The sequence below is a fragment of the Rattus norvegicus genome, chromosome 11, assembly GCF_036323735.1.
Source record: "Rattus norvegicus strain BN/NHsdMcwi chromosome 11, GRCr8, whole genome shotgun sequence".
NCBI classification, from domain to species: Eukaryota; Metazoa; Chordata; class Mammalia; order Rodentia; family Muridae; genus Rattus; species Rattus norvegicus.
The window spans coordinates 78,716,357-78,744,011 of record NC_086029.1 but is presented as its reverse complement, the minus strand read 5'-3'; the positions used below and the strand labels follow the sequence as shown (position 1 = coordinate 78,744,011).

At 47.9% G+C, this 27,655-nt stretch overlaps 1 protein-coding gene across 3 annotated transcripts in view; it reads left to right on the top strand.

The window, feature by feature from the left end:
- The first annotated feature begins 13,287 nt into the window (after positions 1 to 13,287).
- The window catches only part of Sema5b (semaphorin 5B), a 122,920-nt gene continuing 108,552 nt past the window's right edge, over positions 13,288 to 27,655 (top strand). The window contains exon 1 of one of the 3 annotated variants that reach the window (XM_039088341.2): positions 13,288 to 13,734. The gene's annotated coding sequence lies outside the window, so the exon portion shown is untranslated. The remainder of the gene's footprint in view (positions 13,735 to 27,655) is intronic. The other 2 variants (XM_039088340.2, NM_001415135.1) reach the window with 2 other exon arrangements.

Genomic DNA, 27,655 nt, shown 5'->3' with positions numbered 1-27,655 from the left:
CTCCCCTATAGAGGAGACATATTGGCTTTTCTGAGAGACACTTCTGAACACCTCTCCCTGGGCTTAATCTGAAGATAGGTAGAGGGGAGAGAGAGAGAGAGAGAGAGAGAGAGAGAGAGAGAGAGAGAGAGAGAGAGAGACTTTTGGCAGAATATTTTCCCATGAAGTCATCGTTGAATACACCCCCCTCTCTTTCCCATTGCTATTCACTTCTGTATCTCATAGGTTGGGAACAATTCAAGAACTTGATGTTTTTAAAAACATCTTGGCTAATGCATGACAACAGTTTTTGTTTTCATTCTTTTTCAATTTATTATAAATGTGAACATATATTTTTTAAATGTCTCATCAACGTGTCCAATAGGACAGAGATCTGGGCTGGTATGTGGCTCGGTGGTAGAGCATCAATCTAGGGTTCTGTTCTCAGGAGTGTGAGTCAGAGCAAATGTACAACAAAACACAGCTCCTATGTCATGCTAGATGCTTCTGCTCGCTCCTTAACCCTCTTGTGGATCCTCTATTATAGGTATTTGTACTGGGTTGGCCTGTTGCTGTTCTAATGCTAATGCTAGTTCCTTGAGAAGGGTTCACCCCCAGCAGATCATCTCCTCATTTTAACTGGTCAATAAAAGGCTAGAGCCTGTGATTTGTCAGTGGGGGTGGGGGGTGGGGGTGGGGTGGGACTGAAGACTTGAGAGAGGGTAGGAGGAAGAGAGAGAAGGAGAGAGAGGATAGAGGAAGAGGTGGAGGAAGCCACAGTAGACTATAACCGAATGGCCAGGAGAAACTGCAAGTAGCAAAGTGTCTCATAGCTGGGGAACAAGTTAGATTAGCACTAGATCTGGCTTATAATTAAAACATCTGGATTGTGTGTCTTTTATACGGGCTTATTATGGTTAGAAATTCTAGCAACAGGTATTATCATTATTCATCATTGTGATTAGTATTGTCATTTTTATTTCTATGATCTCACTTGCCAGATGATTCCCCAGAAAGATAAATTGAGGTGTTTAAAGAGGCACCACTAGTGGGTGTGGACTGGCTAGAGCCCTCCTTCTCCTCTGTTCATGTGGCATTGCCTTGCTGTCTTTTCTTCCATTGTTCTTTTCTCTCCTTTCCCTCATCTTGTAGTCTCCATTTCCCGGGGAGCACTCCAATTTTACTAGTAGTAGTCAGCCTAATCAATCTGATTCTACACACAGCAACATTTAACATGTGTCGAAGAGACAAGGTATGAGTCAGGAGAGGTTTGTCTGATAGAGAACTTAGGAGTTACATCCCCATAGGCAAATGATGTCTCAGGCATGCTCACAATTCTCTTGCTATAGTTATTGGTGTCAGGTTAAATGACTTGTCCAAGGTCACACGGCTAAGAAGAGGTGGAAGAGAAAAGAGAAAATAAAGGTTTAGGGCATGGAAGTCAGCCCACCCCCAAGTGTGTGCTGTGTGCTCCTTTTCTCTTCACTATCTTCATTGCTGCCCCAGGTGTGGGGAGCTCTCAGCCTCTTTTAGGGGCCTCCTGAAGCTGGGTGCACTTAGATGGATTCTTTCTGGTTAATTGAAGTGTTACTATAGTAACGGCAACACTAAAAGCCAGAATAGTAGGTACATATTTCACACCCACAGACTTGGTGTACAAACACATTACTTCATTTTCCTATAACTCGTGTTAATTTCTGACCTCAGGCCTTTATTCTGCTTAATGCAGGAAATGTTATTCCAGGCACTCTCAAGCACATACAACAGAATCCAGTCTTTCTAGGCTAATTTTGACTTAAAAGCTACTAACTTAGGATGACTTCCCTTTCCCTGGGAGTGGGGGTCATAAGACAAAAGGTTGGAATTCTTTGAGCTTTAGAGTTTGGTCAGGGTGGTATGTGGGATGCCCTTGAAGGGAGAATGCACTGTCTTGGTGCCGAACTGTGGTCATATCACAGCTTTCTGTGGGTACAGTCCTTGGATATTTCTTTTGGCTTGATACTTTCATCCTTCCTAACTGAAGTGCTGGCTTTCCCCCTCAGCTTTCTTGGTCAACACCTCCCATGCCTCTCCCAGAGTGGAGAAAACTCAGAGGCACTTTCTGTCCCCTTGCCTTTAGGACAAAATAAGAAAGAAGAGAGGAAAACCAATAGTCAAGTTCTGAAACAGTGGGCCAGCGAGATGGCTCAGTATGTAAAGTTACCTGCCACCAAGCCTGAAGACCTGAGTTCAATCCCCATACTCTACATGGCAGAAGGAGAGAACGGATTCCAGTGAGCTGTCCTGTGACCTCCACAAGTGTGGTATGGCATAAAAATAGATAAACAATATAATAAATTATACTAAATAATAAATCTTTTAAAAAGATCTCAAGTGTTGTTGTGTGATGATTAGCCACCTCATTAGATTGAAAGACACCTAAGGGATTAATGAAGCACACTTCCAGTATCTCTGTTACAACATTCCCTATAGACAGATGGCTCATCAACAGAACAGCAGCAACTGACAGGTAAAAGCCCACTCTGAATGTAGACGGCACCACAAAAAGCAGCAGAAAGAAGTCTGCTAGTGTGCAGGCTCACTCTTTGTCTCTCTGCTTCCTGGCCACCACAAGAGAGCAGCTTACTCTCCCTTGGGCTCTTGCTGCCAGTGTTCATCAGGAGCCAATAGCAAAGGAACTAGCCAACTGATCACAAGCTGGAACTGCACATACAAAGGAATCCTTTTCCCTTTTCAACTCTTCACCCCACTCTGGTATTTTGTCATAGCAACAAAGAGCTAGCACATAGATTGTCTGTGCATCCCTTGTCTTCCCCAAAGCAAATGCTGTTTCTCATTTCCAAATTTAAATCTTCCGGCATGCCTCTTTTGTTATCTGCTCACCAGGTCTCTGCCTTATTCGACTGACCAAAGAAACACTGAGAACTTTCTCCTCACCCATGACCTTCACAGATGTACAACTTTGGGATCCATCATAAGTGAGCCAACCGAAGATGATCACCTCCACCCATCTTCACCCGCTCAGCCATGGCCTACTGCCACCAGGGCCTGTAACTCGTCTCACAGATCATCTCAGCCTCTGCCCAGCCTCACTCTTCAGTTCTCCCCTTCTTGTATCCCATCGACCCCACCAACTAGCTGGTACCTTCTTTATTTCATTTCATTTCATTTATGTACATAGATAGATGTCTGTTTGTTTTATTATCTGTTTGGCTTGCCCTGAATTCTTTTTGGAAATAGTGAGGTCTAAAGACAACATTGTACTTGCTTCATCTTTCCATCCCCATCCAGGAAATAAGACTCAGACTCAAACTATATTTACAAATACTTTGGCCATATAGCTAGGCTCTTCTCTGACTAAATCATAACTAAAGTAACCCAATTACATTAACCTACATTTTGTCATGTGGGCCGATTACCTGTGCTCAGGTACTGTACACGTGATCATCTCTTCACAACTTCCTGGACAGATCTTCCTGTGCCTGGTTCTATCCCAGAATCCTTTCTGCCTTCCAGATGTCCCACCTTCTGTTTCCTGCCTAAGCCATAGGTCATAGACATTTTAATCAGCAGTGATATCTCCATATGATACACAAGATAGTCTCTCTACAAAGGACATTATTACAATCTCTTTCCAGTTCCAACGACTAGAACTACACACCATGCAAGCAGCAAATATTCCGTGGTCTCCATATTATTTTCATTTAGATGCCTTCCTTGTTTGAAGTCTCTGATGTTTGTCTACCTCTCTTAGTTACCCTAGTTAGGGCAAAGGAAAAACAAGACTAGTAGGTTGTGTTGTCTAAAACATTTCATGCTCTGGGTTGAAAACTCATTGACATCAACTCATTGGGAATTCCCAGATGTATAGGGTCCTAGAAGGAAGCTAAGCCATGTTTCCCCCACGACTACAGAAGAATATTCATCAAGGATGTGGGGATTGGTTTCAGGCTCCTATGGGGGAGGAGGATTACATTCCCGTACTTAAGGTGGGAATCCACGTGAAAAAGAAGAATTCTCCCCTAGTTAAAGTATTTGGTGAGCTTTTATAGTGTGTGCAACGCTGTGCCATGCACGGGGAGTATAACTGCCACCAGGACTTGGCTGAAGCATTTGCTGGGGCTTGTAAGCATTATGGGAGGAATTTGAGAAAAGCTTCTGTTTCCACCAGCCAAGAAAGTAAAGCCCAAGAAATCAGCTTTGTGATTTTTTTTTCTTTTAAAAAGTCTCTCCTTTTACCCGCAAGCTAATGGGGCTGAGAGAGGGCCAAGTCACTTTATATTGGTCTCAGAGGAGGTGAGACATTGCCTTAAGTTCACTGCTTCAGTAATGAGCTTTCTCTACAGACCTCTCAGCTCTCGGCCACCCACATGTCGTAAAAGAGTCTTGGGATTCCCTTGCTCCGCTGTTAACACACAGGGCCTTGGCCGTTATCACCTTGAGCTCCGCTTTTTTGTGTAAAAGGGGTTGGGCTAAAGGGATTACAATCACCTATGATTCTTGGACTATCTGAAGTTCCCCATTACTGGCTCTGAATATCTTAAAATTTTCATCCAATTTTAGTTACACGTACAAATTTCCTTTCTGGACTACAAGTTCTATGTAAACCAGTTTCCTTCTGTTCCAGAAGACAGCAGGCCTTCTCCCTTCCCCACCCTTTTACCAGGCCTCCCAAGGGACACTAAGAACATTCATCAGTGCATTCTGCGTCGGCGGCGTCTCCACTGTCGAGGAGACATGCCCACTGCCTTTCCCACCACCGACCTTCAAGGTGGCCATATGTCAGCCTCCCAGGGTAGCCACTTCCAACTCTGACATTCATCTCTCCAGACCCTGTGTGAGTTCATTTATATCTCCCTCAGGTCCTACATCTTGAAGTAATGTGCTCCAGGAGTTTATTGTCCATTTCTTTTATTTGCTCTAGCTGCTCCTTGATCGTCTTCCCCTGGAGCGGCACTTGCGAGCATGAGGAGTCCGTGTGCACTTTCTCGAGGTTATCGATGAGCGTGCTGAGTCCCACCCTGCCCTTGCCCCGACTCCGAGTGCTCTTGACCTTTAGGGCTTGACTCCCCTCAGCCACACTAGCTTGTTCTGTCTCCCTTCCTTCCCCAGTGTCACGACATGCATGGGTGCTGTTGTTTGGGGTGGCTCCCACCCCTTGCTGACAACTGGCATGTTTTCCGAGCAGCTGGAGCAAAGTGGTATTTCAGACTCACATACTGGGAGCTAAGTAATTTCAAACACCCATTCCTGGGTTTGGATAGAGATGCCGATCACAGGGCTTGGATCTGTTTCTTCTTAAGCATACTGTACCCGCCATGTTAAACTTACCTGTCCCCTTTCAGCCAGTTTCCACACACTCAGTTGATAACGACACAATCTGACATTCAGTGCGCTTTTAAAACGCCCTGGGTTCAGCTCGTGTTGTCTCTCTTAATCCTTTCTGCAGCTTCATGAGTTGCCAAATTTTGAAGAAGAGGGAATCGGGAAGCAGAGATTACGTAGCTTGGTCAGCACACCGCTGGCCAATGGCAGTGCCTAGATCAAGACCCAGGGAAGCTAATATTTTCAGCTTTGATGCTGTGAGCATTCGACCCCTGGCTCTGGGTGAGAATCACCGGAAGTGTCAGAAAACGTGAGCCTTCCTCCCCTGCAGAGTTATGAAGGTTGCATCATTATCCTCTGAGCCTCTGACCTATGGGATTAGATGAGGTGAGATACAGAGGTGAAAGGACCTGGAAATTGGAGGCTCGACTGGACAAGATAGTGAAATCTTGTCTTAAAAAACAAGTAGGGGTTGGGAATTTAGCTCAGCGGTAGAGCACTTGCCTAGCAAGCGCAAGGCCCTGGGTTCGGTCCCCAGCTCCGAAAAAAAGAAAAAAAAAACAAGTAATTTTTTTAATATATGCGTTGCATAATCCTATTATACCACTCTTCTTAGGTTCTGGAGTCACCACCCCAGTTCTAGTGTTTGGTTAAAGGAGAATTTGCTTGTTATAAAATCTCTCTGTGTGTGGCAACGGTGAGCAGCTCAGAGCACAGAACCACTTAGTCTGGAACAAGTACCTCTTCTGCCACAGCCTTCTAAGAGCTAGGATCACAGGGGTGTGCCGCCATGCCTAGCTCGTGTTAGTGACTTTTAAGTATACAGTTTCATGTGACGTTGGATATATACACATTATGTAGCTGTCGCCACCTTCCTGTCTGCTCCTCTTGGAAGCTCCTCACTTCCCCCCCCCCCACAGACACAGACATGTTATATTTGCCTGTATGTAGAAACATGTAAGTTTGTGGGTGCATGAGTGCATGTGGAAGTGCAATGTTGGGAATTATCCTTGATAGCTTTTCTATCTCGCTCATTAAGGAAGGATCTCTCAAACTCAGAGCTGGCTAGCCTCAACAGCCAAGTAGTCCTGGGGATCCCCGTGTCCACCTTCAGAGGCTATGATTACCCTCACGTTGCCGTTTTCCCTATCAAGGGGACTTAGTCCAGCAAGGACTCACATCACCTTCCCCGTGTGGGTCTTGGTCTATCATTTTGCAGTAAATGTCTTGCTGATCTACCTTCCTTTTGGTCATGAGTTCCTTTGTGCCAAGATTACTCTTTGTTTCTAACAGAGGTAAGCAGTCACAGCCCACCAGGCACTTACAGGGATTCCCCGGATCCGAATTCTGAGCCTCACGCTTTAATGTGGGCAGAGCTGGCATCAAACAAAATGTTGGTGGGGCACAAAGTCCCCCAACCCAACCAGCCTTTGCTTATTTTCACTCAGCTCCCACACTCCTTCTTTCTAAGCGCCATATTGAGTCTCTTATTCTCTTCTCGTCTTCTCCATCTTCCTTCGGACTTCTATGTCCTCTGCAAGGTGCTGGACAGTCACTGGGGCTGTCACATCAACCCTATAACTGTTCTACTTCCTCTGCTCTGCCACTGTCACCTTCTCACCCTGTCAGAGGATTCCTGTGGCCCCGGGGTGTTGGAGAAGCCCATCTCCTCTCTATAGCACTCAAGGTTTCTGTTAGCCCTATGATCCAGCAACATCCTCTCTCCTCCTCCCGTGTATCCCCAGTCAATAACGCTGCCATGAAAGCTTCTTCTCCATAGGTTGGGGACTAGGTCCCGGAGTTATCCTGTATCATTGTCTGCTTGACTGTGGAACAGCAGAGACCATGGTTCTGAGAATGGAGCTTCTCTGGGCCTCGTAACCACATCGGGGGTGGCAGTAAGTCCACCCATTCTGACAGGAGGCTCTTTCTTGATTCTCCCTTGTTTCCTGTCTGTGACCTCCAAGCACAAGGTGCCCAGACTTTCTTGATGACAAGCTGGGATCCTCTTAGTGAGATGTGCCTCTCTGGATGATGTCCTAATCCCGCACAGCAACAACCTGTCCTAATCCTCTCCCGGACCTCTGTCCAGGCCTCTTCAACATGGGTCCAGGAAATCATCACAGATACTGGTCTCTTGCTGAAAGTTTTTTCTGGTCCCAAACAACCTATGAGGCACCCTGTCCTCTAGCCTGCAGTTGAGTGCCTCATAGGCACTGAGTGCCATCCTGAGTGCCAGGAAGTCTAGCATGGACCCTAAGTTAGCCGTGCTCTTAGCCTGTCTTCTGGTCTTCATACCTTTCCCTTGCTCCTGGTTTACACAGAGCCCGAATCCATATACTGTGCCAGGACAGTGGGAGAGAGGAAGAGAGAGAAGGGGGCCTAAGGAGAGAAATGACACCCTGGTGTGAGCCCAAGGGCAAGGCTGAAACCAATATGCCCTCTATTTATACGGCAATGCACCCCTTCTATTACAACCCACTTAAGGTAGCAACATTGGTATTAGCGAAGAACAGATCAACTAATGAGAATGATTAAGTCTTGGCTCTGAGAGAACCGGTTGTATTACTGGGCCCCGGTTTCCCTACTTGGAAAACGGGGACAGTTAAGACTTGCATGAGTTAAAAGCATCATCACCTGTTGCTTTTGTCAAGTACTTTCGTGTGGGTTGGGGCTGCAGTATCGATCTGGGCGGATTTGACTTTCAGAGCATGTAGATTCAGATGAAATGTCAGGTGGAGATAGTCAATGGGAGAAACTGAAGTGAGGAAGTGACCCATGTAGACATTTGGCAGAAGAGCTCTCCAGATGGAAACTTCAAACACAAAGTCTCCTTGGTGAGAGAGCCTTGGGTCTTTGGGAAATAGCGGAGAAGAGGTGTGGCTGAAAAGAAGCTGGGGAGGAGAGGCGTAAAGTACATGATGTGGGAAGGAGCCTCCCATTCCTGGGTCTAGTAAGAATATGGCCTTCTATCTAGGAAGATAGGGGCTCGACAGAAGGGTTTTCAGCAGACGGATTATAGGATCTGACTTCGGAGGACTTCTGTATGGGAAGTAGCCCAGACACAAGGATAGAAACGGGAAGAGTGACATCCAAGGACAGGAGAATGGCTGGAACTGGGGAGCTGGTGGAGGAGGTTGTAAAGGTGGTGAGAGTCTGAAAGGAAGACACAGCAGGGTTTACCAATGGTTTCCATGTTGGACATGGAGAGACTGTTGCTTTGAGGAATTATGAGAGGGCAGTGGGTTGTGGGTTGATTGGCTACTTGTGGTAGGATAGAGCCCAGGGCTCTGCAGATTCTGGGCAAGTGCTCTATACCACTGACCCACACCCTCAACCTTAGGGAAATGGACTCTTTATATACTACAGAGAGAGTCTAAGGGACTCTGATCCTAGGTATTGCTCAGGGTTAAGTGTGGGGAACTTACCAGGTATTCCTGTAATGCAATGGTTCTCAGTCTTCCTATTGCTACGTCCCTTTAATACATCTCCTCATCTTGTGGTGACCACGCCCCTGCAACCATAACGGCATCTTTGTTGCGACTTCATAGCCGTTTTGAATCGTAAAGATCTGATATAGGACTTCTAGGGGGTCGCGACCCACAGGTTGAGGACCACTGCTGTAGCAGGAGGACCAGCAGTTGGTTTTATGTATCTGGTTTTCCAGAGTGAGGTCAGAGCTGCAAACTCAACACAGCTTGTGTGTCAGAAGCACAGAGATGGTGTTTACAGACAGAGCGGCTGAGGGCTCCAGTGTGCCCGTCCCCTCTACCCCCATTTGAAGGTCAAGACACACATAACAGGCGGAAGAAGACTTCATAGACTGTCATGTGCTGTGCACATTGCAAGAACAAACTGCATGAATATGACCCATAGCATCCTATAGACCAAGACTGATGGAGTATGGGCAAATGGAGAGAGAGCATCACGGGATTCTGGGGACCTGAGAAACCAGTTATGGAGCCTCTCATTTTACTCACAAGACACTGAGGTCCAGGAGGATATAAAAGGCTTATTCAAGGTCACGCATCTCCTCAGGGACCTAGACATCCTGGACCCGAGGAGCCTGAACCGCTGGTGTGATGTTGTTTCCTCCACACAACACACCTGCTCACAGTTACTGCTTCAGCTCTCTCGGAATCTGTTAACCGGGGCCAAGTAATTCTTCAAACCCAAATCTAATTATATCGCCTTGTGCTTTTTACACATGCTATTTCCTCTGCCTGGAATACTCTGCTTCCTCCCACTTCTGTCTGGCAAATTCCTGCCCCATCTTTCATTCCCTGTTAGAATAGCCCTTTTCAGGGTAGAAGTCCTTAGCTTGCCTGGTAGAGCCCCGGCATCAGCCCTCTGAGTGTCAGCAGGGCAATTGTCCTGTGGCTTCTCTTGCACTTACTGGGATTTAACCCCCTTCCCTGGCTGCCTGTGAGAGTTTCCCTATGACCTCTCCGCTTCATATAATGAGTGACACTTAGAGGGAAGGAAGGAAGGAAGATCCCTCACGGTAGTTGAGGACAATAGCTGGGCTGTCATTGAGTGACACTTCAGTTCCTCTGACCTGAGTCTGCTTTTGGTTCACAAAGTGACAGTGACTTCTGAAATGGGAATTTGCTTTCCTCCTCTCCTTTGTCATCCCACAGCTCAACGAGCAGGCGACTCTGGGACCACAAAACAATTCAGACATTATAAGTGACTGCTATTTTTTTTTCTTTTTGTTTTCAATTTTCTCTCTCCTATCAGTATACGGCTGGCTGTTGTTTGCCTTTTGCTGTTAGACAAGATTTGTGCTCAGGCTGAGGCTAGGCACAGGCATTTACACACACACACACACACACACACACACACACACTCACACACTCTCACACACACTCACACACTTACACACACACACTCACACATACATCACACACACATACACACTGACACACACACATACTCTCTCACACACACACTCACACACTTACACACACTCACACACACTCACACACACACTCACACACATATACATCACACACACACTCTCACACACACACTCACACATATACCACACACATATTTACAATACACCACACGCACACACACACACACACACACACACACACACACACACACACACACAATATGTCTCCTGGGAAAGGCTATACTATATTGGTTTTCAGAGGGAGTTGCCCAGAAGGGAGAGAGGGAACAGCCTTGTTCTCTCAGCTTTGCCACCGTTGAACTAAAAAATGTGTTCTTTTTAATCTCTTGGAACCTCAGCTCCAGATAATTCTGGAATTTCTACATCGAGAGTGAATGCTAAGAACTCCGGTCACCCCCCACGTTCACTGCTCCTTGGCTTGTTTGTTTGGGATAATTTGGTATTAATTACTATATTTACATTCAGCTTAATTAACAGTGTTCAGATAGGTGGAGGATGGCTCTTACTAGGAGTAATTATCACAGAGGTTATTGCAAAGGTCTAAGAAAGTGGCAGGAGATGCTCCCGCCGCTGCTGCTGCTGCTGCTGGAACCAGCCCTTTGGATTTTGTTCCAAGTAAATAATTCTAAGATTCTCTCCAGGCTGGGTTGGCCAAGCACCAGGGGATGCCTGGAGCAGGTGGTGAGCCAGGCTCATGAGGAAACTGTCCCTTTCTTAGTGTCCATCCTCTGGAACTCTCTGGGATTGAGAGTCCTTGAGTAATCACTGGTAATCAATACAACACAGTAGGATGCAATTAGGATTAATTAGCTCAGTGTTGCAAGCAGGCTTGTTCCTCAGCCTGTGCCTCTGAGTGTCTCCTTCTCAGCTCCTCCCTGAAGATGATGATTACTTTTCCTGTTTCCCCAGACAAGGGTGTTGCCTCTCCTCTTCCTGAGCCAACCTCCCTCCGCAGCTCATTTATAAGACGGAGAGGGGAAGCCAGGAAGGGATGTGGATGATGGTGGGAAGAGGAGAGAGAGGGAAGAGTGCAAACAGTGGGAAGGGGAAGGCGGTGGGAAGATGTGTGAAGGACGGAGGCTTCAAGTGCTTTTCAAGAGACACACAGAATCATCCAGAAGGCATTTGCCTCCTCTCCCAGCCAGCCAAACAGCCTCTCCTTATTCCGTGCAGTTTATGGAATACCATGCTTTTGTCTTAATCAAAGGTGTTTCTAGGGTTTGGAGAGATGGCTCAGCAGTTAAAAGCCCTTGCTGTTCTTGCAGAGGACCTCAGTGTGGTTCCCAGCATCCACATCAGGTAACTCAACAACTGCAGATCCAGGGGATTCAACGTCTTCTTGTCTCCGTGGGCGCCGGAACACACATAACATACACACACAGACACACAAACCAACATGTAGAATGCAAAATAAATCTTCGAAAAAGAGGGGCTGGGGATTTAGCTCAGTGGTAGAGCGCTTACCTAGGAAGCGCAAGGCCCTGGGTTCGGTCCCCAGCTCCGGAAAAAAAAGAACCAAAAAAAAAAAAAATCTTCGAAAAAGAGATGTTCTATATTCCAAATACTTGTACCTTTGCAATGGCAAAATCAGTCCTCTAGGGATTGGGAGTGTGGGGGGAGGGTTGGGGCAATGCATCCAGCTTGGGAAGGGGTCCAGAGATTCTGGAAACTGGCTTCTACTCTCCAGGCCTCTTGGTCTGTGCGGCTCGCACTGCTTCTTCAGAGCTGACCTCTGGCTTAGATGTGTCTGTGCACGGACTATGCTTCCTCTCCTCCAGGTCTTTGCGGCTCCTTTCGGGCCCAGAATGGGTTTTATCTTTGTGAGTTCTTCTTTATGCAGCACATGACAAGCTTCAGCATTCTGTTGCCCTGGAAAGTCTCCATCTCTGAGGTCTGGTACTGCCTCCCATTTCACGGCACCCCATAAAGGGCTTTCTTAGAGCACACCCTTTCTGTTCCACCACTCTGGAAGGACTGGGAGGGTGTGCATCCTGACTCCTACCGCCTGCATCTCCGGACTCCTACTGCCGCCAGCCTTCTGCTTTTCCCGAGGTTTCCTTTACCTAACATTTTGTCACGCGAACTGCTTCACCTGCAGTCTGTTCAAATTCTCCAAAGCATTCCAGAAAGTCTAACGTTTTCATTCTACCAAAGGATTGTTTGGCGGTGCTTTCTGGATCTCTCTTAGAAGCACACTTCTCTTGTTTAAATTGTTCGGGTCCTTTGTCTTTCCCACTCCTTCACTTCCTTAGCTCATCTTATTTTATCATTAAAGTACCCCTTTTGTTCAGCAGAGGGCTCCCTTCCCATCGGTGCTAGTAGCCCTGACACCTAGCATTTGAAGCTTGCGCTCCACGACTTTCTCTGCCGACTTCGAGCCACCAGAAACACTAGATCACTTAAACTTGGAAACAATCCCGCCTTACTTGGCGTGGCTGCGCTAAGGGTCCCTCTGCTGCGGAGATTACTCTGCCTCTCTAGGATCGAGCATCCTTTGGATACCCTCCCAGTGTGCCCGAAGTCATTAACTCACTCCCTGCATCCCCTACTGGTTCTTCATACCAGGTTCGGTAGGGTGCACATCACCAACGCCAGCCTTCAGCGGAGGAAACTAAGACTTGGAGAGGTTCACCCAAGGTCTTGTGGCGTGTGAGGCTAACTAGCAACCGGTCAGCTCTAGCTTTTCGGTTCAGCTCAGCAGCTTAGCATCTCGCTATTGCTGGAGTTTATGACAATCTCCCGGGTTTGGTACGCGGTCCTTTACTCATTCACATTTCAAATCCACAGGCAGAAAAATGTTTCTCCCTGGCTAAAAGGGCTGGGGTTTGGGGGACTCTGGGGGGGGTGTTGGGATGGGGGAGCTTAGGCTCCAAGTTGGAGTTGGTTTGAGATAGGGGTGGCAGAGCACGGTAAGGTAGGACCTGGCAAACGATGGCAAAGGCTAGAGACGTAGGACAGAGGCAGCTTCTGTCCACCCATCCCCAGAGCTCGCAGGCTAGGGGCCAGAGTCCTGCTAGGGGGCGAAATGGGGATGCAGGGCGCCCCCTCGCGCTCTCCGGCGCTCCTCCGGGCTGGCGGGTGAAGCGCCAGCAGTCGCAGGTCCTCTCCATCCCCCTCCTCCTTTTCTCTCCCGCTCCCCTCCTTCTCTCCTCTGGCTCCCAACTCCTCCCCCACGTCTCCCCACCTCCTGCTCCCTCACTCTCCTCCTCCCGGCTCGCTCCGGCGCGCGGGGTCTGGAGCTAGTTGGAGCGCGGGGGTTGATGCTGGAGCCCAGCTCCGCGGAGCCCGGCGGGTCGGCCGCGCATCCAGCGGCTGTTGGAGCAGCCGGAGCGCAGCGGGCCCGACAGGAGTCGGAGACTGTGACGGAGTGCTGAGCCCATACCCGGGATCCTTGCTGTTCGTCCATCCCATTCCCAGACCGGCCGCCAGCCCTCGGATTCGTCCCTGTGGTCACACAGCCCCGAGCCCAGGGCCGCGGGGAGCCCAGCACCTGCGCGTGCTGCCGGGAGGTGAGTCCGAGAGCTCCCGGAGCTTTTTTCCTCGCCGGCTGGGGCTGCGAGTTGCAAACTTCAGCAACTCGGATGGGTAGAGGGTTGGGAGTCCGGGGGCGCTGGTAAGTTGGAGGCAGGTTGGGGAGGCTTCAGGGGGCTGGAGAGCGAGCCCCTGGGGTTCAGTGATGTCTGGGGCCACCTCGACTGGGGCGCCACCGGTGCTGCTGCGTTCCCGATACCCGCCCGCCCGCCCTGGCTTCTGGCTCCACTGGGCTGCGATCAGCGCGTCTAGGCTGCAGCCGCGGCGGAGACACAGAGCTCGGGCCTGGAGGAGGGGGACCGACCAGGGAAAGGCTGGGGGAGAGCTGGGCAGGGGCGCGGAGACTGGGCCGAGATGGAGGCTCAGCAGAGGGCGGGCGGGTAAACCTGGCAGAGAGGGAGTGCGGGCGGCGAGGCGCGTGGGAACGCGTGGCCGGCCCAGAGTGTGAAATCTCCCGCGCAGGGACGTCCCCTTGCCGCGGCCACCAACCCGGACCTCGCCGATTCTTCCCAGACCCCCTCCACCTCCTAAGGTACTCCAGCCTTATCTGGGCCCTTCGGAGCCCAGACTGTCCTCTACGGCCCTGGATGGAGCAGCCCCGGGCCCCTCGCTCCCGCCTCAGCCAGAGAAGAGGGTGCGGCGGCGGGAACCCGGGACTAGAGGGGCGATTTCCTGATTTATTTTTCTCATGGTAATTTGTCTTTGTGATTGGGGCTGCCCATTCACTTTCCGCTCACGTCGTGCGGGAGATCCAGAGAGGAGGAGGGAGCAGGCGGGGGTGGGGGGTGTGCTTGGGCACAACGAGGGATGAGAAGGGGAAAGGGGATCCGGGACCCGAGCCGGGCGGGAGTGGAGACAGAAGTAGCAGCATGATCCGAGGAGAAAAAGCGAAGGTGGAGAGGATCGGTCGAACGATATGGGCTCTGTGGCCGGCCTCAAACTTTAAAGCACCAGACGACCACCTGAAGCGCCGATCTCACCCCTCTTGGATGCCTTAACCCGGCCTGGTTCTGAGTCATCTCGCCCCACTGCGCCAGACATGAGTCGGCGCTGAGTTTGGCTCTAGAGCGGTGGCCTCGGGACTTTGTCCCCAGGCCTGCGATCCTCTTCTGGCTTTCGATCATTGGAGAAGAAAAGAGTCCGCAGAGCGCATCTGCTCAGCCCACCTTAGTGGGCCATGCGTTCTCGGTCAGCTAAATAGGACTGGGGTATTGGAAGTTTGCCTGTGTCTAGAACCTACAAGATCCTGTCTTCACTGGCCCCAACTCCGATCTCTTTTCTCCACTCCTTTGTAAATTCAATCTCCTTCCACCCGTCTCAGCTCTCCCGTTGCCCACCGTCGTGTACTGACTTGGACCTCATTCTGCGGTGCTCTGTTCAACCTCCTTACCCACCCACTCCCAATCTTTTAGCCCACCCCTTTCCAGTCTTCCTCACCCTCCTTGCCTTCTTTTCCCCTTGGCATTTACAAGTGGTTTCTTGTCTTTCCGGAGTCCACGACCTTGAGGAAGGGGCAGAGGAGAACTCGAGCTTTAGAATACGACCTCACCAGTACGAGTGTGTGGTGTTGGTGTTGGTGCTGGGGGAGGGGGGTGCACAGTAAGAGGTTTGGAAAGAAAGCACCCTGTCGCGAATCTAGTTTCTTCCCAGTGCTGGGGGAAGAAGGGTTAAAACGAGAGTACAAGGTGGAGGTGGGGGTGGTATCACTTCTGAGGAGCAAAAACCTTCTGGCTTTCTGGGCTTTAGTGAGGACTGTCCAGGAGGAAAGGCCACCTAGACTGTAGCAAATCACGAAAGGTCTGTGTACCAGGTAGGTGTGTGTGTGTGTGTGTGTGTGTGTGTGTGTGTGTGTGTGTGTCCTTCCGTCAGTCCTTTCTCCCTATCACCAGCTATCACCACAGTTTAGGAAGGAACGGCGGATCTCCCGTCCCTACATCTCCATCAGTGTGAACCTCAAGCATGTCTAAATCACCACGATGCAACCATCAGTACCAGATGCTGTTGAAAAACATGCCAAGGTTCGGGGCAGAATGCCTGCCCAGAGAGGCTTGGTGTCCAGCGATGAACTTAGACTTACCTAAGAGAAGATGGGCTTGGTGACTCTGAGGAAACAGGACTGGAGTCCTTCCTCACCAGCTGCCTGTTTACAAAGAGGATCCTACAGGCTAAGGGTCTGAGAGGGAGACTTCCTTATGTCCAGGGCCAGACTAGAAAAGTAGGGAGACGGAGAAGTGCTCTGATTACTCCTTTAATTTGGGATTGGATGAATCCTGACTTGGAAGCTCTTCATCCCATCGGTTCTTTGGTTTATTTGAATAGGCTTAAAGTTTTGGGGGTTTTGTTGTTGTTTTTGATTTATTTACTTTATTCATATTAATGTTTTGCCTTTGTGTGTTCGTGTGTGTGTGTGTGCACCATGTGTGTGCCTGTTGGATCCCTGAGAACTAAGACTGTGGAAGGTTGAGAGCCACTGTGAGTGTGAATCCAGGTTCTCTGCAAGAGCAACAAGTGCCCTTACCCACTGAACTGTCTCTCCAGCATTCCCTCCCCTGACCCTTTGAGACAAGGACTCATTCAATAACCTAGGCCGTCCACAGACTGGATACTCCTCTTGCCTTCTGGGTATTGGGATTACAAGTTCTTCTTAAGGTTTGAGATGATAGAGGGCTTGGAGACTGTTAGTGGTGGGAAGACCACAAACTTAGACTCTGCAGAAAGAAAAGCAGGCATCAAAGTGCTGATGGGGAGGCAATTAGAACGGATGGATCTAAAGACAATCGGGTGTTGATGAAATGGTCCAAACAAATCAAACTTATGGCTTTTAGTTATCTGACTGAATATTATCTACAGGCTAAAAAAAAAAATAGGATTCTAAGACATGAGTATGTCCGCTCTGGAGGGAGAGGCATGCTAATATGTTTCTCTGTATCTCGGGGATCCCCTAGAATATTCCCCAGCCCTGCCCTACCTTCATCATGGGCCTTAGCTTCCTCTCATCTGCAGGGACTATTACCAGTCAGTCTTCTGAGAGATGATAATTCTTAGGTCAGGGGTTCTGAGTTCCATGTGCCCACTGACACAAGGTTCTAATTCTGGAGCTGAAGCTAGAACTCATCCCTCCTCCCTCCCACGATCCCTAATCTCTCCAATGGAATTTAATGGATGTAAACTAATTTTATACTTACATGGTAAAAAACAAAAACAAAAAAACTATGGCTTTCTTTTTTCCCCTTCTGATGTGGAAAAACCTTCAGAAGTTGGATGAAGGATGACTGGAAGTTCACATTAGTTCTTCAGGAGTCCCAAGGAATATCTAGAAAACCTTGAGTGTGGTTCTAAAAAAGGGAAGGGAGTCCCCGGAAAAAGCAGGAGAGGGATGCTAGTCATTTGTAGGAAAGCCAACCTAAGGGAGATGGAGAGACGGCTGTTCTTCCAGAAGACCCAGATTTAATTCCCAGCACCCACATGGCAGCTCAAAACCATCTATAACTCTAGTTCCAGGGGATCTGACCCCCTCACACAGATACGCATGCAGGAAAACACCAATGCACATTAATTAAATAAATAAATAAATAAATAAATAAATAAGTCTTTTTTTTTTAAGTCAGCCTAACAAGGCTGAAGGTTGTGGAGAGCATGAATTTGGAAAGAAGATTAGTTGTTCTGAGCATTGACCATAACACTCCTGTCCTTGGTGTTGGTTGCCCTTCTATATCACAGGGGCTCATACTAGAGTCAGTCAAGTCACTGCTTCTGAAGTCTGATGTGACAGAAGGTGCAGGGTCAAAGTTCCTGATCAGAAGTGCATACCTGATCTTGTTATTCCACCTCAAATTAGACCCCAGGGCTAAATTCTAAAACCCAACACTCAGTAGCCAGATGTGTCTCACGACCCTCAATTGTTGACTTGGTTATTGTCTGAGTACAGGGCAGAGGAGACCAACAGAGGCAATACATTTGTGTGTTTCCTGATTACTGACCACCTACTCTGTGCTAGGAGCTGTAGACACAATAGCAAAGAAGACGTCTTTGGACGCCCTTGTGGGGGTGAGTCAGCCTTTCCAGGAGAACACAGTTACCAACATTTCCTCCATGTCTGTGATAGGATTTACTGTGTCTGTGTTTTTTTCCCCCGTACATTTGTCTAGGTGACCTGACATCTAATGTCAACTTATCCAAAGGATTTGGGAGTCCAGACTTTGAACGGAGAAGACTAGGATTCGACTTCCTTAGCTGATACCACAGCCCCCTCCAGTGACTTCAGACATTTTAAATGTCAAATGTGGCTGAACTCCCTTCTACCCCGGGGAATTGACAAAGGCAAACACAGGCATTTGGAGAGGACAACTATCCAGAAGGGAGTGTTGGTTGGTAATTCATCAGTTTATGTTGTAAAAATACAAAAATAAATAATTATAGTTGTCTTTTACCCACTTGGTCCACACTGTGGTGCCCCAAGATATCTGCTAGATATCTTGGCGGAAACACATCTCAACTCTGCAGCAGCCCAGACCAGTTGCCCCACACTCCATTACATTACTTAAATCTACACATTAAAGAACACACAATACAATAATCTTTGACCCAATTGATAAGATATAATTGCCCACTTAAACATACAAAGCCCGGTACCATCCATCCCTTAGGAACATTGATAACAACCTGTAAATACACAGAGCAGAATCTTAACATCACCTGCCATGGCTTCTCTCCCTCTCCCTGTCTTGTCTCCTCTGTTTTCTCTAGTCTCCTCCTCTTCCTTCAGACTTCTCTCCCGCCCATCCTTCCTTCTCCTCCAATGATAGGCCTCCTTCTATCCTGTACCTGCCTCACCTGCGACATCATCCTACAAGTTTAGTTCGAATCCTAGTAGCCCTGGCAGCATCCTCTGGATAACGGTCATTGATCAGTGCCTCCATTTCTCTAGGACATGGAGATGTATGTGTGCATGGTAGTCACTTCCGTAGGAGTTTGCTTGAAATTCATAGCTTTGCATTTGAGTTCAGTCATCACCAGGATGGTCTTACCTTTCTGACAATGCTTAACTAACTTCGTTTTAAATGTACAACAAGATCCCACAGCGAGTGTCTCGGCTCACACAGTTTCATTGAATCGACAGAGCAGAGCTATCCCTCTGTGGCTTATATGGGCAACACATAGAGTTTTAGAGGCATAAAGCCTCCCTTTCCAAACCTCCCTCCTCTCGGCTTGGGTTTGATGGCATCTGCTTAGATGAGTATCTTTGTATGTGTCATTTCCACATCTGACAGATCTCTAAGGGTTCCGTCTGAGGAAACCTTCCTTCCACCACCTTGCATGCTAGAAAGTGGCAGCTAGAGAAATTCCGACTGGAAGCAGAGTTCTTAAAGGAAATGGAGAGAAGAGAGCTGTGTGTTCTGTGGCTCTGCTGTGCCCCTTCCCTTCTGCTTTGGTGGTTTTGCCTTCCTGAGCTCAGAGATATAAGCCAGACCTTGCAGAACACACGCTTTAATCTCGACAGGAGCAAGGGGCTTATTGATAAGAACTTATTAGAGTTGGTGACTTGAAAGTGTGTGTGGGGGTGAGGGGGAGATGATAATTTTCTGTCTGCTTTGCTGCTTGGCATCCTGGAGAACGGAGGAGGGACCCTGGACTAGCAACAGCTCAGGAGTATTTGACCTTGAGCTTGAGTCCCGACTGTTGGCTTGTCTTTTTCTCCCAGTACTGTCTGGCCTGAAACCGGAGAATGAGGGCTCTACCTGGTCTCCCCAGAGTGCATGGAAGGCTTCAATGCCACATGTGCTGAGTCTTGTCATGAAGCTGCCTCACTGATCTGTCTTTAATAAGAACACCTTGATCAGACTCACACACAGAACCTGTTTGAATCTGAAACCTTGCTGATAGTATCAGAATATCTCTGCCTTGAACCAGCAACCCCAGTGGCTGGCTAGCATCTTTTGTGATGGGAAAGGTTGGTTCTTGGAGGATGGCTAGCAACCATCTGTTCTACCCATCCCCAGGGGATGAAATTAGAAGAGATAGGTTTCAAGTATCGAGGAAGTTAAGTTAGCAATGAAGGTGCTCTCTGACTTGTCTGTAAAACTATCAGATTCCTTACCTATAAACAAGAAGATGACCCTCAAGCCCATCTTTAGCACTTAAATCACCAACCAATTTTGAATGAAGACTGAAGTGGTCTTCTTGCCCTCCCAGGGGTCGTGAATTGACTCTTGTGGATTCTTTGCCCAGTGAAGGTTTAGTTTTAGGCCAGTTTCTAACCCACCTTATACCCGGGCCCCCAGTTAGTAACTCACATGACTGCCAGTCTCTGCAGACTCAGAAATCAAGCATATTCTCCTTTTGACCTCAGCCTAAAAGTCCCATGGATGTGACTGTGCATGTGGGCTAGGCATGGTGTGTGTGTGTGTGTGTGTGTGTGTGTGTGTGTGTGTGTGTGTGTAAAACACAGGTGTAGTACATTGCACAGTCAAAGCTATGCACTATGGTTTGACCATTAGACTATTTGTAGATTTTTTCCTGCCCTGGATCTGATATGTCTAGGGGACAACTTCAGGGTAACATTTTGTGGGGTAGCAACTGGAGGTCCATCTCCCCTTGCCAACTCAAGTCGTCTACCCAGAGCCAGAGCCACAGTTGTGACTATCTGGAGGGCCCTTCAGGATCCCAGCTGCAAGACTAACAAAAGAGCCGCACTTGGCTCTTAATTATTCAGGGGTGGATGGATCCTGTATGCTAGGCACCCAACCAGAGGCCCCTTCCTCTTCTTTTGCTGTCTTCAGTAACCCTATACTTGGAGTGAGAAGCTGGCAGATCTTATCATTTAATGCCAACTTTTGTTACTAGCAGCCCACCCCTCCTTCTCCTTCTCCAAGGCACCTCAAGGAAACAAGGAGTCCTCTAAGAGGCCTCATCCACCTAAAGCAGACTATTTTCAGGGACCGCACATTGTTGACTGGCTGGAGTATGTTTCTGTCCAAAAGCAGGCCAGAGGAGGAAAATATCATTGGGTCCTACTCCTGCAGGACCAAGTTCCTGTGAATGTCCCAGAATCCTGGCACCTTCTCTTCCTTCTACACTTTGTAAAGCTTGTAGTTTGTTTATGGCATCGGTTGGTATCCTGGGTCTTATCAGGAACCTGGAAGTACACCTCAGCGTTCTTGAGCAAAAGGCTAAGACCTGATGAACACCTCTGCTGGTGTCCCCCAAGGCTGAGGGTCATTTTCTTGTATAAGGCCGGTGCCTTGGGTTGTGGCTTTAGTGAGGGTTGGTGTGTTAAGTCCAGTGGCAGGAAGGCTGTATACCACTGCATACTGGGAGCAGTGGCTTAGTCCAAGCCAATGCTGAATTCACTGGTTTCTCTTAAGTGTGTGTGTGTGTGCACGTGTATGTATGTGTGTGTGTGTGTGTGTGTGCACATGTGTGTGTGTGTGTACATATATACATATACATGACAGAGACTAGGAAGATGGCTCAGTGAGTAAGACTGCTTATGTCACAAGATTGACAACCCAAGTTCAGTCCCCAGAATCCATATAAAAATCCAGTGGCTGTAAGGTGTTATCTTTAACCCCTGTACTCTTACTGCAACCTGGAAGGTAGAGAAAGAAGAATCGCCTGGAAGTTCATGGACCAGCTAGCTTGGAGTATGCTATGCAGCAGCAGACACTGAGAAGCAGTTCCTGGAAATTGTCCTCTGACCTCTACATACACACTAGAGCATATGAATGCCTATACACACATACACACACACGGTAAATATATAAGGGCGTGGTGCCACATGCCTTTAACCGCAACACGAGGGAGGCAGAAGCAAGTGGATTTCTGAGCTCAAGGACAGCCTATCACCCATGTACATAACTGATTACGGACAGACCAATGTCTCAAAAAACAAAACAGAAACCTGAATACTATATACATTTGACCATGTACCTGAATATGATAATTACACAGGACTGTCCTATCCTAGACTTCAGTTAAGTTAGAATTCCTGAAGGTGGAGCCTATGTGTGTGTGTGTGTGTGTGTCCGTTCCATATGCAGCTCTGGTTGGAGCCACTGACCTAAATCTTTCCTAGATTCCACCTGGCCTCATGCCAATGGCACGCAGCTTCCCTCAGCTCTCTTCTAAACGCTCCGTTCCTTTTTCGACAGTGCCAGCTCCTGACATTCAGACCACAGCCACTGCTTATGCTCCTGTATTCTGAATTTAATGACTTATTATTACAAACAGATTACGGGAGCTCTTCCTAATATAACTTTTGGGGCATTTTTCTTAAAAACTGTTTATAAAAATAACGCATCTATTCGCCACGTTGGCATATACATTTTCTTCAGAGAGGTACGTAACTCAGTTGTATTCAGACGTCTGCACTATTTTGCATCAGCTCTTTTCACTTAACATATTGCGATAATTTTCCCATGTCTTAAGTGTTTTTATAAAATGGACTTCTTAATGGATGCCCGTATTCCATCAAACGGATGCACCATAATTTATTTAGCAAAAGCTCTGTGGTTGGACATTTAGACTGTAGACCATTTTTCACCATTATAAATAACGCTGCAGTGAGCATCCTCGGACATAAATCTTTGTGCTATTGATGATTATTTCCTCAGAAAAGATTTCCTGAAGTGGAATATTTATGCTTCGTTTTAACATGGTCCATTAGGACCATTTCTGACTGATTTCCTACAGCAGTGATAAGTTCTTGAATTCAGAGCTGAAAAAGCACACTGCTTTTCAGTGAACACTGAGGCAGTGGATGACTGCTTTGCCTTCCCTGATATAGGAATCAAATTGACCAATAGACTGTCGCATGCTCACCACCAGATCAATAGCATATAATGCTGCCTTGGCTTTTAGAGAACACTCGGTGTCTTCTACCTCTGACCCTCCACATTCTCAGCCATTTGCTCTTCTACCTTTAACCCTTGAACTCTTCGCACTCTGGGCCCTGAAGGGCTTCTTCTGTAATAACCACCATTATTTATCGAGCCGTTCCTATGTACCAAGTAGTGTGCTAAACATTTTAAATGCATTGTCCTTTTGCACGCTTATACGCCTTATGTACACGAATTTATTTTTATCTCCACTTTCCACACGAGGATATTGAAACCTTGAAAGATGAAACAATTTGCCCAAGGTTACACAGACAATAAACTGGGATTTAAACCCAGAATCTTCAAGCATAATGACTGTATATACATTTCTCCAGTTTTTAAAGTAACTTTTGGCATGTGATATCCACAGCCAATGCTGTACCAGCTTCCTATGGTTATATATTGTTCCTTTCTCTAGCACAGGAGGAGAAGCTGCTTACACGCGACCATCAAGAGAGATGTGCTAGAAATTATTCTTTCCTTTATTCACTTACGTGTTCTTGAGACAATCTCACTGTTTCAGACTGACCTTGAACTTCTGATCCTCTCGCCTCTTAAGTGCTAGGCTTGCTGGTGTATATCCCCACCCCCTTCCTGTTTACTTCCTTGATTATGTCCTTCCAACCCTCCCCAAATAGTCTGCGTAGCAAACACTTACCTCCTCCTCATGCCAAGATCCCAGCATGCCTTGCAGCTGAGCAGGTCCAGATATGACACACTTCTGTTACAGCTTCCCCAACAGGTTGGGAAAGGTAGGCTGCCATTTTTGCTGGATGGATTCTAAAGCTGTCAGGGAGGTATACTCTGGTATTTCAGAGGGTTGGTAGCCTGATTTTGTTGGAAGTCAAATATCACTTCAAGTACAAGATGGGGTATATTCTTGTATTCTTACACCTACAGCACACCATTGCTGAGAAGCCTGAGGACTCATTGATGACCAAGCCTCTCCCTTCTGATTGCATTCTGAGGATGACTTAGAACCAGGTGGGAATGTGACAGAGTGTTCGGATGCAAGAGAGCATGTCGGCTTGCGTTCGCCAGGTTCGAAGAAGGAAATGACACATTGAGAGACCTTCCTTAGGTTGTAGGAAGTCTTATTTGGGGAAGAATGATCTTATGATTGGAGATTCCAAAAGGGAAGCCTCTCCCAGTGGCAAGTGAGCTCCCAGCGAAATGAAGCTTCCCATTTTTATCCATGACTTGGATAAGACTGGAGGAATCGAGCTTATCAAATTTGTTGATGACAGGGCCTTAATGGGCAGCTTCTATAAAAGACAGTATAAAGATGCAAAAATGATCTCAACAGACTGCAGTGCTGGGTTTAAATTAACAGAATGGAATTGAACAGGGGCAGATGGACAGTCCCATTTAGATCACAGAAATTAATTACTGAAGCTCTTGAGGGGGCTGGGCGTGGGGGCAGACCTGATTTGGTTGGGAGCCTGAGAAAAAGACCTGAGGGGTTTGATACTGCACAGACTTCATAGGGACCCCACAAGGTAATGGGGTAACTTAAAACAACACCATCTTAAGTGGCACGAAGAGATTCAAGACTCAGTGTGTATTCTCCCTGGTCATCTGGGCTCAGATCAGGACATGGATTCTCAAAGAGACATTGACCAACCTAAGGGTGGTCAGTGGAAGGCGCTTGGCACAGGGAGGGGACTGGAACACTCAGCTATGGAAGCACCAGAGAAAGGAGCTACTATGATCAGAGAGGGGACAAGCCTGCAGTCATGTCATGGTGGCTGCTTATAGAAGCAACAGGGTGTCCACAAGAAGAGAATACAGAGCTCTTCAACTTGGAGGAAAAGAGGACTCTAGAATGGAAAGTCCCAGAGGTTGGAAATTTCAGAAGACACTGGATAGGTTCAGTGAAGTAACTCTCTATTCAGTCCTCCTTCCTGGGAAACTCCTGTCCTGGAGACAAATGATGCTCCAGCCTCAGGTTCCCTTCTATAGAAGGGTTTTCCTTATGCTCCTGGAAGGCAGTGGATCTCAAGGTGAGTTCCCTGGTCAGCAACAGCAGCAGAACCATCTTGAGCTCATCAGGACTGGTCCAGCAGTGGAGTGGTTCCTGACACCTACTATTCCAGCAGTTTCTGGCACCTAGATCTTAAAGTCTCCAGAACACTGTGCTTCTTGCTGGACCTGGAGGCACTTTGGATGGTGCTCCATGCTTCCTCCTGTTGCTAGATGCTTTCTCTTTCTGAGTCCCCCGCCCAACCCCATACTGTATGATTAAGGAATGTGGGGCTTAATAGACGATGACAGAAGGCAGTCAGCTTCTCACTCTGTAACACCCAAGGGAATCATCTTATGAAGACAAAAAAGGTTTGTGTTGGCTCCCTGTTTCTGAGGTTTCAGCCCATGATTGCTTAGAGCATGGCTTTTGAGCCAACAACAAGGCTGTAGATATTGGGAGCTATGTAAGACAAAACCACTCCCCTCACAGCCAGACACCAGAAAGGAAAGAGGAAGGGGCCAGAATTCCACAGTCTCTTTCATGGATATACCCACAATGACCTAAAGACCTAAACTCCATCTTTTAAAAATTCAGTCACCTGTCAGCAGTCCTATGCTGGTGAACAAGACTCTTCCTGCATAGGCTGAAAGGATTGATATTCACAAGTCATCCCAAGAGCAAGTTCTCAGCACAAGGGGAATTTATTTGCCCCAGAGGGACAAAGGCAAGGGAATAAGAGACAAAGGCAGGAGATGGGGGACAAGAGAGAAGAGAAAGAGGACAGGGAAGGGAGGTAAGGGATTTTTGCTCTGGAGGAACAAAGGAGTGCCTCTGGATAGAGAGGAGACAAATAGCAGTTTACAAACGGCCAAAGAGAACCGGTGTTAGAATGAGCTGATTAATTTTAATTGGCCATGTTAATTAGGCAGGCCAAAAAGTAGCTCTTGATTGCTGGACTTCAATAATTTGATACCTGGACCTTGATGGTCAGCCTCAGCAGGAGGAAGTGGCCAGGGTGTAGACGTTGGTAGCTAGCTTTGGGAATGTAATTTAACAGTTTAGCAAGGTAGAGGGGAAGGGGAAAGGACAAGGCCTGCCACAGCCATGTTTGCCATTCTAGGGCCTGCTAGAGTTCTTCATGGACCTCTTGGGAACATTATTTGTGTCTTGTGTGGATGCTCACCATTAGCACTCAGCCATGCTGTGAGGGTCCTTCCCAGTGGCATCGTAATCACCCGTTCCTGTGCGTGGTTCTGGTGGCCCACAAAACAAAGCCTTGGGCATACATAAGCTCTCCTACTTTCTCCACAGCCCATTCCAGTGTGGGGCTCTGGAAAGTTAGATTCGTTTAACTTCCTTTTACTTCGAGATGCTGGGCCTTGTGCATGGTGGGCAAGTGCTCTAAACAGAACTCTATCCTTAGCTTTAGCAGTTTCTTCCTTCCAGACTCCTCAAGTCACATCCGAACCTTGACTTCCTGCTCTTAGCACACAGTTTAATCTGCTAATGCCAACTGGGGAAAAGCCTCGAGGGCAAAACATCTCATCGTGTCCCCGAAGTTTAAATAGGGTAGAAGCCTACATTGGTGGCAAACCAGGCAGGGATGCGAATGGCATCTTCTTGGGGTGTTCAAAAATGATCAAAATCTTGAGTACTTCAGAAATAGAAAGCTCACTTCTCTTAACAGGTACAAGGTGTTTGACTGGTTGATTGATTTGTTTGCTTGCTAGAATATCTTGTACGAAGTCCAGAGTCTGTTGCTATCCCTCCGAGCTGCACGTCGTCTCTGTGTGAATGCGTCTAGCAAGCTCAGCCGCTCTCCCCTGACTCTCATCGTTCCCAAACTTCCTTAATCCTCTGATCCATCTCTTTGTATCTGGGCCCAGGATTCTGATATCTCTCATCTTTGTGGTTCTGCACGGGGTAGGGGCAGGTGGGTGGGTAGGGACCACCAGTCCAGGTACTTCTGTGAAGGTGGCTTCTGCTTTGATCTGGCTGCTTCTGGCAGCCTCACAGCACTGCTGGGTTTTGCTTGGCCTTAGAACCAATCATCAAACTCTCTCCCAGGTCCTTTACCATAAGCTGTTACAGCTCCGTCTCCCCTGAATTTGTCTTTGGGCTTCCGGAGCTTCCCAGGGCTGTCGTAACAAAGTACCACCAGCTGGGTGGACCAGACAACGGGCGTGTGCTGCATCCCAGGCTGGAGAAGCTGGAAATCCTATATGTGCAGGGTTGGTGCTCTCCGAGGGATATGATTGAGGATTTTACTGATGCTTCTGGTATTAGTTGGCAGTCTTGGGTGTTTCTTCACTTCTAGAAGATTTAGTCTATTTCTGCCGTGCTCTCCACTTGTATGCATCTGCATCCAGATTTCTCTTCTCTATAAGGGCACCACCGTTCATACTGAGCGAGGGCTTCAGCCTTCTCCGGTATGATTCCATCTAATTCAACCTGCGACCATCCTATTTTCAAATAAAGTTCCATTCTGTGAGATTGGGGGCTAAAGGCGTCAGAGTATGATTTTGAGGGAGCCTATGATTCCCCCCATGAGTGTGCTGTAGCTCTTTGGTGCCCCGGGTGGAACTTACAGTTTTCCCTACTTCGCTTCCTCCATTTAACTTGCATCTCTCGATCCAACTGATTGGGATCTTGCAGGCCCTGTCTGGCATCCAATATGTCTGCGGTTGCTCCTGGCTTGCAGCGCTTCCTGTGTGTTGATCGGAGGGATTGATAAGACAGGGAAGTAGCTTGGAGCTCTGTTGTGGGCCTCCCCGCCCCTTCCAGGGCCGGTTGGGAAGGACCCCGAGGGCTAGGTCATACAGCAGTGACACGTTCTGCTAGCATCCGCCTCCCAGCTTCCTTGTCTGTCTTGTGCACATAATTCTGTGAAGAGCTCAGATGTTTTGCTCAGGATCCGCTCTGTGAGTAAACCCCATCTCCCTCGTCTGCGGCACGGTTGACCCCGTCAATGGAAGAGATGAGCTCCGCCTGACAGGACTTCATTTCGGCACACGAGCTGTCTGCCTGTGATCTCAGTGTCCTGTCCAAGAGTCCACC